We start from the raw sequence: 11,635 nt of genomic DNA, 5'->3' as shown, positions 1-11,635 counted from the left end.
AGTGTTTCAATTGTGTTGTTTATGTATTCTCTAAATCTATAAAATTTTTCTTGATATACTTCTCACTTACAAAGCCAAAATACCACAAAAAAGCAAAATACTACATTACTGCAAAGGATCTTCGACTTTTGCGAGCGGTACATGAATAAAAAGAACCATATGATAATCCACAAACAAAAAACCACCATTTCGGCGTTTTATTTGTGTCCATTTATTTTCCCAGTATTTTGAGTTGACAGTTTATAGGGAGCATTCACAGTTTTTGTGAGCTATATTTGGAGAAAGAAGATGAATGTCCCTAAACAAATTTTTTCCAATGTACATGTAGCTTCATATATGTTTGACGTTCTTCTGCGGCTGTCAAGGCTTCCTTTTTTTGCAAGTGTTATGTGATACTGGTGCTCCCCCATAGATTAGGTGTAGAAGGCAACCCCCAAGTGAACATATTCTAACCTTGTAACGTATAACATAGCAATCCATCCTTGACCCACATAAGCAGGTTCCTAATAGTGTGGATCGTGCCATACCTATATGTCGTAGTAATCAAGGCAAGCACCCAACACGTTGTACCTCGATGTTTGAAAAGCAGTTCCTCCCAGGGTCTGGGTCAGTCTGATATTTCAGGGTGTTGAGAATAAGTTCGTGCTCCCGTTATTTTTACCTATGATCTGAATGAAATAGGTATCATACTATTTCTGTTCCCCACATTTTTGCTCTGAGTGGACAGGCAGATCACCAGGATGTGTTATTTAAAATAATGCTAGGCCCTCGAACGTCTTCTGCCTCCTTTTACACGTGAATGTTAACCATGCAGATGATAAATCGTCAGTAATGGTAATTACTAAAGCAAACTTTTTATGAAGATTTCGTCAATTTTCTAGACACAACGCGATAGGTCTCGATAGCGAGACTGTGGAAGCAACCAAGAACAGAACGATACTTTATGTAAAATGTACAGAAATAATTCCTGGTATAACGTCCTTTTTCAGGACGAAATAAGCGTGTAAAATCGACCACTCACAAGTGATATGGTGCTCCCGTGTCTGGCAAGTCTGGTATGCAACCTGTTGCTTCATCCTTGTACTGCTCCGAAGGAATCAGAATTACTTTGTTTCCGCTTGACACTGGAATGCCCTCACTCGTTGTGTCATGGCGAAAGGTATCGGTAAGATCATCTCTTGGCAGCTTACACGGGGCCTGCACAAAATTTAAGACTCGAAATCAGCGTTATTACCGTGGTATTGTGTAAAAGCACATTTAGGGTGCCAGCCCTAAGTACATCTCTGCGTGATCCTATCAGTACACCACACTCGACAGAAGTGGTATAAACACCAACGTGTCTTACACCATGATTGCGATCGTGTTATGAAAGCACCATGCGACATCTTATTATAGTCGAAAATGAGATAAACCTGAATCCTCACATGAATCCCCATTTAGGGGATTCATGTGAGGACCCGAAGCAGCGCTGGTGTTCACTTCTGTTTGCCATTGTTGTTTCCATTTGTATGTTTCCATGCATCTTTCATTAGTGTAGAGTTGTGTGTACGTTGTTTACCCCTTATGTTGCCCGCCTCCCATTTCTGTGCGTTACCTAGTGTGTGCCACCAAGTGAACACCGAGTGCTGCTAGGAGAGTGCAAGGGAGCGAGAGCACCCAGCATTATGTATGACCGCACCGCTGCGGAAGAGAGTTCCCTCCACCACAGCTGTGGCGTAGGTCCTCCTTCCGCCTTTTCGCATTAGAGCGAGGAGAGGGTTTTCTACCTCCTCGCGTGAGCGTGACGAAAGGAGAAAGAGATGGCGCATGCACAGTGGAGCAGTGGACGGTCGCTGATGGGCGGACACAGCCCCGAGATAAACTTGCTTCGAATCTGAAAATTCGGCAGTTGTCACGGTTCGTTGGAATCGGTTTCATGCGAACCAGTCGGTGAGTAATTGTCTACGCTGAATGTATTGGCTTTGAACTATGCGTTAAGGGTGGATCCACGTGCGTATGTAAGTCTGGTAGTTCTGTTTATATAGTGGTCTTAACAGTAACATGGACTACATTGGTGTTTAAAGGGTCACGTATGGTCTGACGTAACGTCAGCATTCAAGTTACAGCAAGGATGTCTATATTATAGAAACGAAAAGCACTTTACATCGCGACAATGTTTATTTCATTTGTTTTATTCGTTTCAATAGGCGTCGTACATGAAGAAAATTTTGAGGCAGCTGAAATACACAAGTAATGAAATCCGTTCAGTTTTAGCGGTACCTAAGATTACAATCTGGACCTCAACGCTCGGGGGCACAACGCGTCGCCGTGCTTGTGCGCCATACATAGACTCTCTAGCCTACTGGCGGTGCGTAAATTATACGCACAATTTATAGTTGATAAGCACGTCTGGAATACACTTCAGTACAATAGCCTGAGCTATAACAGGACAGATCGTGCAAGGGGCCCAGATTGGCATGTTTCGTTGGGCCGAATGCGCGTATATAGGGGCCGCAGGGCATCCATGCTTTGGCTTTCCTTGCGAATCGGTTATGGTGTACATCGAGAAGGGAAGATAGGTTAGCAATGGGGAAGGCAATACGCGCACGTTCCGATTACACTATATTACAGTTTACTCTTGAAAGCGAAGCTGTAGCATCCTCCAAGTTTTGTTCGCGTTGCTGTTGCTGATGACCATCCGCCTTTATCCTTTCTCCTTGTGTGAACACAAAGACCGAGTTCTCGGGTCCGCAAATTTGAAGCTCGTTACAGTTGGGCGAGAGCTTGATTTGGTTCGCAGACAAGATCTAAGAAACCACCTCGGCTACACTTAAATGCTACCACCGCACACGAATGCTGCGGTAGCGCTCCAATGTAGCCGTGGTCCTTGCCTCCGCCACAAGGATGCCTGCCACGTGAGCCATGAACCACGTGCACTTTTTTTCCTTCCAACTTTTCCTCGTTTTTATTGAATCTGGCAGCTAGTAATGATTGCAGTGGCTGCTTGCAACACACATGTATCCGTGCGCACACTGCCATCCCCGATGTCACACTAGCCAAGCCCGATTCAAAATAATATTGTGGAACCTAGTGTCGTCCCTCAGCAAGCGACAACTCAACGCAGCATAGGCACCATGACTGAAGTCCCAGGCATCCTCCTACAATAGGTTTTGCCGTGGTTTATGATGAACACTCTAGTTCACTATATGGAAAACGATTGCCGCAAGGCAAGCGGCGTTCACGGCGCTGGTGTTCATGGCGCCTACGAGTGGTAACGTTCCTCACCGTTGCGGTGTATGGCAGTCACTGCATTGTGATGAAGATCACTGACCGTGACGTAGATCGCAGACCCGAAAACTCGGTCTTTGGTATGAAGCTGTGTGCTCACGCCACAGGAAGAAAGAATAAAGGTGCATGGTTATCGGCAGCAGCAACGCGTACAAAACTTGGAGGATTCTTCAGCTTCGCTTTTAAGAGTAAACTGCAATATAGCGTAATCGGAACGTGCTCGTATCACAAAGATATATACTATATAAAGGGTAGCCACTGGAGCTTATTTGCGGAACAGCAAGAAAGGGTACGACCACCCAATAGATGGCACACCCATCCTTGCTTTTACTAAAGTAAAGTAAAGTAAAGGGACTTTATGCTTTTACTCCCTGTTTAAGACATGTAATGGCCTCTTCAGGAGGACAATTGTTGCCCAACTTTGGCATCAATTTTTTGCAAGAAATTTTATTACCTTGTGCGATTTTGTCTATCTGCTCTGCATCATGTCCCACTGAGGACATATAATGCACCACAACATAAAACAAAAAAGTATGACTGGAAAGTGTTGCCTTCCTGAATTCGTTTTGCACAAAGAGGCACATTATTGCGGTTTAGATGTGCTGTACAAGCATTCCCTTCGCGGAAGCATGGGTGAGTAGCCTGATTGTAAAGACACTCGCTTTCGGAGCATGAGGATACGGGTTCAAATTCCAGCGTTGGAAAGCAAAAATTGGCAGATTTCCCGTACAGTGGGAATCGATGATATGCGAAGCACGATTGAGAAATATTTATATGTTCCTTTAGAGTCAAGAACGTCACGGAGTGGTGATATATAATACCGTACATGACTTGCGTGTCATGATTATCATGTCTGTATGTGTCGTTCACCTCCGTCATCTATTCACGTCACGTGATACCAAATTTAGTATACGTGGATCAAGCAAAACGGCCGCGAGCACGCTATGAGCGTGGTATGTTGTCTTGTTCTTACATGACACGCGTGTTAGAATCGTCATGTTTGCACCAGTTTATATTTTATCATGCGTTGACGTCACGTAACACCGACTTTGGTATATGCGTAGCTAGCAAAACGACGGCGAGCGCATCATTCAGGGCCCATGCAATGTACTCAGATGTAGCGTTGACGAGTGCGCAAGCTGGGCACAGCGACGCTACGCTTGCAAAATACGAGCGCTTATAGTCTGATGCCAGGTGCGACCAGCGTCCGTCGGCGTGGCCCGACGACAACCGGCGCGAAATGTGACTTGCTGCATTTCGCACCAATGCGTTACCCAGACAACACTGCGTCTACCTCTTTTCGTGACGGAGGGACGCTGGACGCACTGAAACGCGCATGCGTCAAAGCAACGCAGTGATGCGCGCACCTGCGAGTATATGGCAGGCCCAGCGCTTTATGTGGCAACACCGGCTGACGCGACGATATGAACGCCGGCGAGCGCGCGCACCGCGTCATGTCGAAATGTAATGGCGCCTGGGCTGTGGCATGTACTCATGTTCTCACATGACACGCATCTCATGATTATCATGTTTGCACCAGTCACAAACCTTCATCATTCATTGACGTCACGTAATGCCCAAATTTGGCATATGTGAAGCTATCGCAAAGGGCCGCAAGTGCTTCATCAGTGTGGCATGTAGTCATGTTGTTACATGACACGCATGTCCTGATTATTTTGTTTAGACGCGTCATTTACCTATGTCGTTCGTTCGCGTCACGTAAAACCGAGTTCGGTAGATGTGAAGCTAGCGAAACAGCCATGAGCGCATCGTGAGTGCAGCTTGTAATCATGTTGTTACACGACACGCATCTCATGTTTATCATGTTTGCACCAGTATCATAGCTTTGTCATTCATTCACGTCACATAATTCCAAATTTGGTATAAGAGAAGCTAGCGAAACGGCCTCCAGCACATCATCACCGTTGCACGTAGTCATGTTGTTACATGACACACATCTCATGATTATCATTTTTACACCACTCACATACCTTCGTCGTTCATTCACGTACCGTAATACCAAATTTGGTATATGTGACGCTAGCGAAACAGCCACGAACGCATCATGAGCGTGGCATGTAGTCATGTTGTTACATGACACGTATGTCATGATTTTCACGTTAGGGTTGGTCGCTTGTGTTCCGAATGCAATGGTGTCATACCATACCAGTTACGCAACATGCCATGGGAACGAAACTACCACAAGAGCTGCAGGAAATCATGACTTGGCATCCATGTCATGATTGTCATGTTATGACTAGTGTAATATGTTCTTCATACAGTCATGTTAATACATACCAAGTTTGGTATTGATACCCTTATTGAAACGGCCAGCAGAGCTAAAAGTCATACGCGGCTAGATAGATAGATAGATAGATAGATAGATAGATAGATAGATAGATAGATACGCTCAAAGTCGCTGAAGTTCACAAAGAAAACCTTCGCATTAAAAAAATGTTTGTTCATTTATGCTGAAGACATTATCGGGTCTGACCAACCACTCGTGGCGCTGAAGGCAGTGCAGTAGCTGGGCCGGAGGGGCCTACAGGAGCGTCCGCTTTTTATGTAAGTATGCTTCTCTATGCTCGTATTGCCTTCCTAAATGCTAGTCTATCTTGCCTTCTCGATGCAAACCTTAACCGATTAACAAGAAAAGCCACAGCATAGACGCCTTGCGGCCTCTATATACACGCATACGGCCATACTAAACATGCCAATCTGGGCCCCTTGCCCGATCTCTCTGGTGATAGCTCAGGCTATCTATCGTGCTGAAGCCTATTCAAGACGTTCTTATCAACTGTAATTTGTGCGTATAAATCACACACCACCAGTAAGCTAGAGAGTGTATGCATGGCGCACAAGCACCGCAACGTGTTGTGCCCCCGAGCGGTGAGGTCAAGGTTGCAATCTCAGGAGCCGCTCAAACTGAACGAATTTTATTACTTGTTTGTTTCTGCTGCCTCAAATTTTCTTTCACGCACCACGCCTGTTTTTTCGTTTAAAACCAATGACGAAGATGCCAACATCACAATTTCTAGCAAACAGGTTCTTTAACGCTATCGCCTTAGCTTTGACAGTGACATCGCGACAGTCAAAAGCGGATTATCGTGCTGAAAAATTGTTGAATTCAAAAAAGAACGCCCTCGTCCGGTCTTGATCACACCGGGCAAACGTGTGCAGAGATGACCTGAATGGAACGCAAATGAATCTTCTTTGGTAATGTGTCCCGTTTTTAGTGCTGTGGCAAAAAAAAAGTATTATTTTGTTTCATCTTTTATCTGGCCACACTAAAAATTTGGCTCCAGGTAGCTATATTATGCGCACAATCTTATTTTTATCCAGATAAGTTCACTGATTGATTTAAACTGCAGCATGATAATTATGCAGCTGAGCCAGCAATAACTTGCTAGGTCTAGTGTCCTAAAATCCCGATATCCCCACGGTAAACGTTGTGGCCAAGGGCAGGGAAATTTTTTGACATGCTAGGGCCCTTAACCAGCACCTGCATCTAACTACAATGTCGTGAAGATTTCGCTTTCATTTAAACGTGGGTGCTCGGGGCTTGATTCCATCGCACGAACTTATGTTTTGCGGTCAAGTAAAATTAGCACCTCGGGGTATTGCATGTTATAGAACTTGTTATTACCATCTTTATTACTTTGACTACGCCCACAGCATAACAGAGGGATCTCCTACCATCTGCCAATCAACCCGGTCTTGTGCTTTCAGCTGCCACGTTACACCTGCGAACTTTTCAATCACATCGGCCCAGCTTACTTTTTATCTCCCCCTGGTTCGGTTGCCTTCTCTAGGAATCCAGTCGGTTACCCTTATTATTCTGCTTATACGTACTACGTGCCCTGTCTATGTCCATATTTTCTTCTTAAACTCGCTATAGGTGCCATTTACCCATAGTTAAAAGACGACAACAAAACATAGCAAACATGTTCGACATTGCGATCTTCCGAAAAGGCAAAGCATATTTGTCGCCATTTTCGTGCACGACAGAACTTTACCCACCGAACCAGGCCGAATGGCGTAGCAAGAGTAGTTTCGCGTCATCCATCCTCCGGGACAGTCATGATGCCAGTCGAATGACTTCGTCAGGGACATCAGTAACGCCAGGGCGTCTGCCAGGGCCAATGTGTTGGCGACCACGTGAGACAACGCGTACGCAGTGAGTGCGTAGCCAATGCCTGCGTATTAAATAAGCTTATTCACTATCACATTCATCGCAACCAAGGACGTCATTTTCAGATGCTAGTAGGCAGCACTAAAAGCAATTGACAAGTACATTCAAAGGCCGCACATATCTCGAGCCCAATCTCACCATCAAAGTTTCTGTTGCCATCGGCTGCACTTGTGCTGTCTTGGCGCTTATTTGTTGGAAAAAATAGGCTACCAGTTGTGTGATAATTGTGTCAACACTGCTCGGGCTGCACCGCTAATCAAGAACCGTGGGCACTCGATAAAAGCAGCGCTTTTTAGCAGCCGTGCAACAGCGCTGTTACTAAACTTGAGACAGACCCACCCAGGGCATTCCCCGAGTAGAGAATGCTTGTTAGGTGGACACAAAAAAAAGCCACACACATTTTCCCAGGGAAGCAACTTGAGTGAATGCGCCCGAGCATGGTGAGGGCATCGCGTGAATATTTCATAGTTGGGAACGGTTTGGGAATGCCTAATTATTATCCTGTCTTAATTGCTCTTATTTATTGAATCATAGAGAAAGGTTGCTTTTAACAAGTTGCGGTAAGCTCATGTTGGGTTGCGCCCCACTACTGTTTCAAAGTACTTTCCTTCCATCACAGCTACTTGAGTCAAGCAAGGCGTCAAGTCAAGCAAACTTAATTCTGAACGCCTCATCTAATGCCCCTGGGTGGGCAGAAAATAGTTTCGGAGCGCGAGCAGTCGATTTTTTGTACGCTCCCAGCATCGGCCTTGCGAGGCGAGAGGGGAGGGGGGCGACAATTGGCACGAGACGCGAGAGCAAACATGTGCAGTGGGGGTTTCGAGACCACCTCCGATGCCGGATGGCGAAGTGAATTCAATAGAGGGATTATCTCTGAAGGTTCACAGGTATCACGATTCTAGAAACCTATTTCAACCGATCTCTTGAGTGTCTGAAATATGAATGATGATTGTGAATTATTGAGATATTGTTGTAAAGTAATAATTAGCAGATCGTGACTACATGGAGTGTTGGGTATCTGCAAACGTGTTAGCGCGCGCGAGTTACTTTCCCGTTGGGGCCACATGGGCGAATCGGTCAGTCACTCCGCGAGGACTACTGGACCGCATGGGGCATGTTTCTGTTTGGCGTTGCATAAGGTGTTGCCAGACTAGAGAGTTCAGTGTTGCCAGACTGCCACCAGAATTGGCAGATAAATTTGCCCCTGTAGTTGTGGCTTCTCCGTGAGAGTGTAGTGTCGTCCTCGATGAGTGCGTCCTCGTTGAGTCCATCAAGCTTCGTCTTGCTGCACGGGTAGTTTTCGATTTGAACCGATGCGAGACACTGCCGACGCCGGTGCCACTTGTTAAGTCACGTGGTTTGTTCTAGCGCAGCCAAGGCTGTGAAAACGGGATCTGGTTTCACGTGGCGGGAGAATTGCGCTCGGAATGATTTTCGCACACCAGCCACACGGCATGGTTTTCCGGCAACTTTGGCGGCGAAACAAGGCAGTTTCTAGAGAGTTTCACCTGTTTAGCTCTCTTTGAGGCCAATTGTGAACGCGCCTTTTGTTAGCCATGAGGAAACTCCTGAAGGCCGCCTCCCACCTGGTCGAAACAGCGCCATGTTTAGCGTACGTTGCTTTGCGCTCTCATAGCATGTGAGCAAGCGTGGTTGCATACCCGCATGCGGTGAAAGCTTCATTGGGAAACACCTTTAAGTAAGTAGTCTGCAGAGAGCACTCATTAAGGTGCATCTGTTGGCAGCAGTCTGAGAATAGGGACCTAAATATCTCTTAGGTTTGGGCTAATAGAGTGCGTAAGCTATCTACATAAGGTAAAAATATTTCGTGATTTTTTTTGTGGCTGAGGCTAGACTAAAACACAACGTTATTACTGTTGATGGGTGATAATATAATGCAAGTATTATTTAGAGAAGTCAAATATTTATTTTTTGTGAAACCACGGACTCCTAAAGAAACGTTCTCGGGCTGCATGAGCGTAGCTGACCTTTTCGTTGAGTGGCGGCAACGCACTATTGGTGGTGAATATTCAAACCAAATGATAAATTGCAAGAATGAAAATAGTAATTTCTTGTCCACAAGCTAACCCTAGATATATAAAAGTTATCGCTCGAAAGCGTGCCGGAATTGTGTTTTCCTATTAAGAGTAGATCACGTGTGGATCATAAGTTGTTCTTACCGAAGAACAGCGGAACTGTGCTGAAGATGCCCCTGTTCCCGTCTCCGACAAACTGGGCCAGGTTGCTCTCGAGGCGCATGACAGGAAACGCCACGAATAATAGGGAAGCAAAGCAGGCCAGCAGGAAAGGCACTGCACGAAAGTAAATGAGCATGGTGGTATCGAGACACCAACGCAAAATATATGTACAGTCTCGACCACGTCTCTGTAGAGCGCGCGAGCAGCCAGTTTTTGCTCGGCGGGATGACACTTTAGAGCACTTTCGGGTTTTGACGTAGAGCCTGATTATTAGGTAGCGCGTGCTCCTTACACACCACGTCAGAACCCGAAACTGCCCGAAAGTGTCACCCCGCTAAGAAAAAATACTGCAGGCTGCTCACGTGGTCTGCACAAACATGGCCAAGGCTCTGCATCTATTACAACCTGTTCAACATTCGATTACTTGAATTGAAAAAAAAATAGACAAGGAAGGCAAATAGGAGTAAAAGAACGGCAGGGAGGTTAACCAGCCTATATGCAGCCGGTTTGCTACTGTGCGCATGGGAGGCGAATAGGGAAGATGAAAGAGAGGAGAGAGGGAAGAGAGATAAACACAGCACATTCGGCAGCACACGCGTGCACACTCATAGTTCAGTCTTGTCTTTCTTGGTGTGTGACATTGCTGTTGCAGCCGCTTGTTCAAGTCCATGTCGCGTAGGAATTTCAACAGAGCATTAGTCGCCTTCTGTTGCAATGTCTTCTCTCGGGCACTTGACAGAATAGTAGTCTATTCAATGTCAGAGACGTCAGTGGCGGTGTCTGAAGTGAGAGGTGCAACAAAATGACGTTGAATCTAGCATGTTACTATAGAATTAGAGAGAAGCGCGAGAAAAAAAAAAACGCGCGAGGCTAGCGCGGAAAATGCGGGAAAGTCAAAGCGAAAGCTGAAAGAGTGACCTCTCTGGAGCCTTTTGTATACAGTCTTGATATGACGATGATCCACGTCTAGCAGTTATTCAGCTGCCAAACACATGTATACACTTAGCAAGCTCTTGTACATCAATGCACAATGAAAAATTATATTGCTGTAAAAACATGCTAAAATACTGCAGTATTCCGACTTTTGTGACACAGGGGTCGGCATTGTTTAGTTTTATTTCATGCCAGCAACTATATTTAGATGTCATCATGCACAGTAGAATAATTGATTCTAACTAGTCTAATCAGCTGAGTTTAAAAACATTAGACTAAGTCCAACATAAGCATTTCTAGGCAGTCGTACTTCCTGTGTAACTTTGTTTGGTAGAGAAAAAATTATTTTGAAACGCCCCATAGTTTGTTGTTCTCAACGTCTCACCTCCACCATAAGCGATGACCATCATGGGAAACTGGGTTGCATTGGCACTCCCGGCTGTCATCGCAAACAGGGTGCCGAACTTGTGGGTCCAGCTTCGATAAGTGCCACTCCCCCAACGTAGTTCTGGTGAGCCCTGCAAATCAAGGACGGTGATGTGTAGGTATCGATTGAGGTGTACCACGTGAAGACGCAACGGTGGAAGGTTTTTTTTATTACGATGTAATATTCGTTTTATTACGATGTGTGGTATGCAAATTCCACACATTTTATCTACAATTAGTTTGACGATACACCTAAAATGCAACAATAAATACTTGCAAACTTCATCAGCTTTACTCTGCTTGCATCCCGTGAAGCATACTAAAACTTAAACAAAGCAAGGCAGGTTGACATTAAAACCACAGCATGAAATTCAGAAGTTGAATTATGGTTTCTTAAAAGATGGAGAGTAGGGTAACATCATGGTATACCATTTGCCAAGAACAGCGAAGAAATTGGGACAATTGAAACTTGGCGTCAGCGTGTCAGACACATTGCTATTCGGAAGTGTTCAGTAAGCATTTGGTTTAATCAGAAGTGTATGCTATCCCTAGAATGCTCTGTTCAAGCTGAATTGACCCTTTTCGCTATTCGAAAGTGTGGTTTTCTACACTGCATACT

Source organism: Rhipicephalus microplus, chromosome 2 (genome assembly GCF_043290135.1).
Source record: "Rhipicephalus microplus isolate Deutch F79 chromosome 2, USDA_Rmic, whole genome shotgun sequence".
In the NCBI taxonomy this organism is placed as follows: domain Eukaryota; kingdom Metazoa; phylum Arthropoda; class Arachnida; order Ixodida; family Ixodidae; genus Rhipicephalus; species Rhipicephalus microplus.
The sequence above is the reverse complement of the archived record's forward strand: the minus strand, read 5'-3'. Positions refer to the sequence as shown.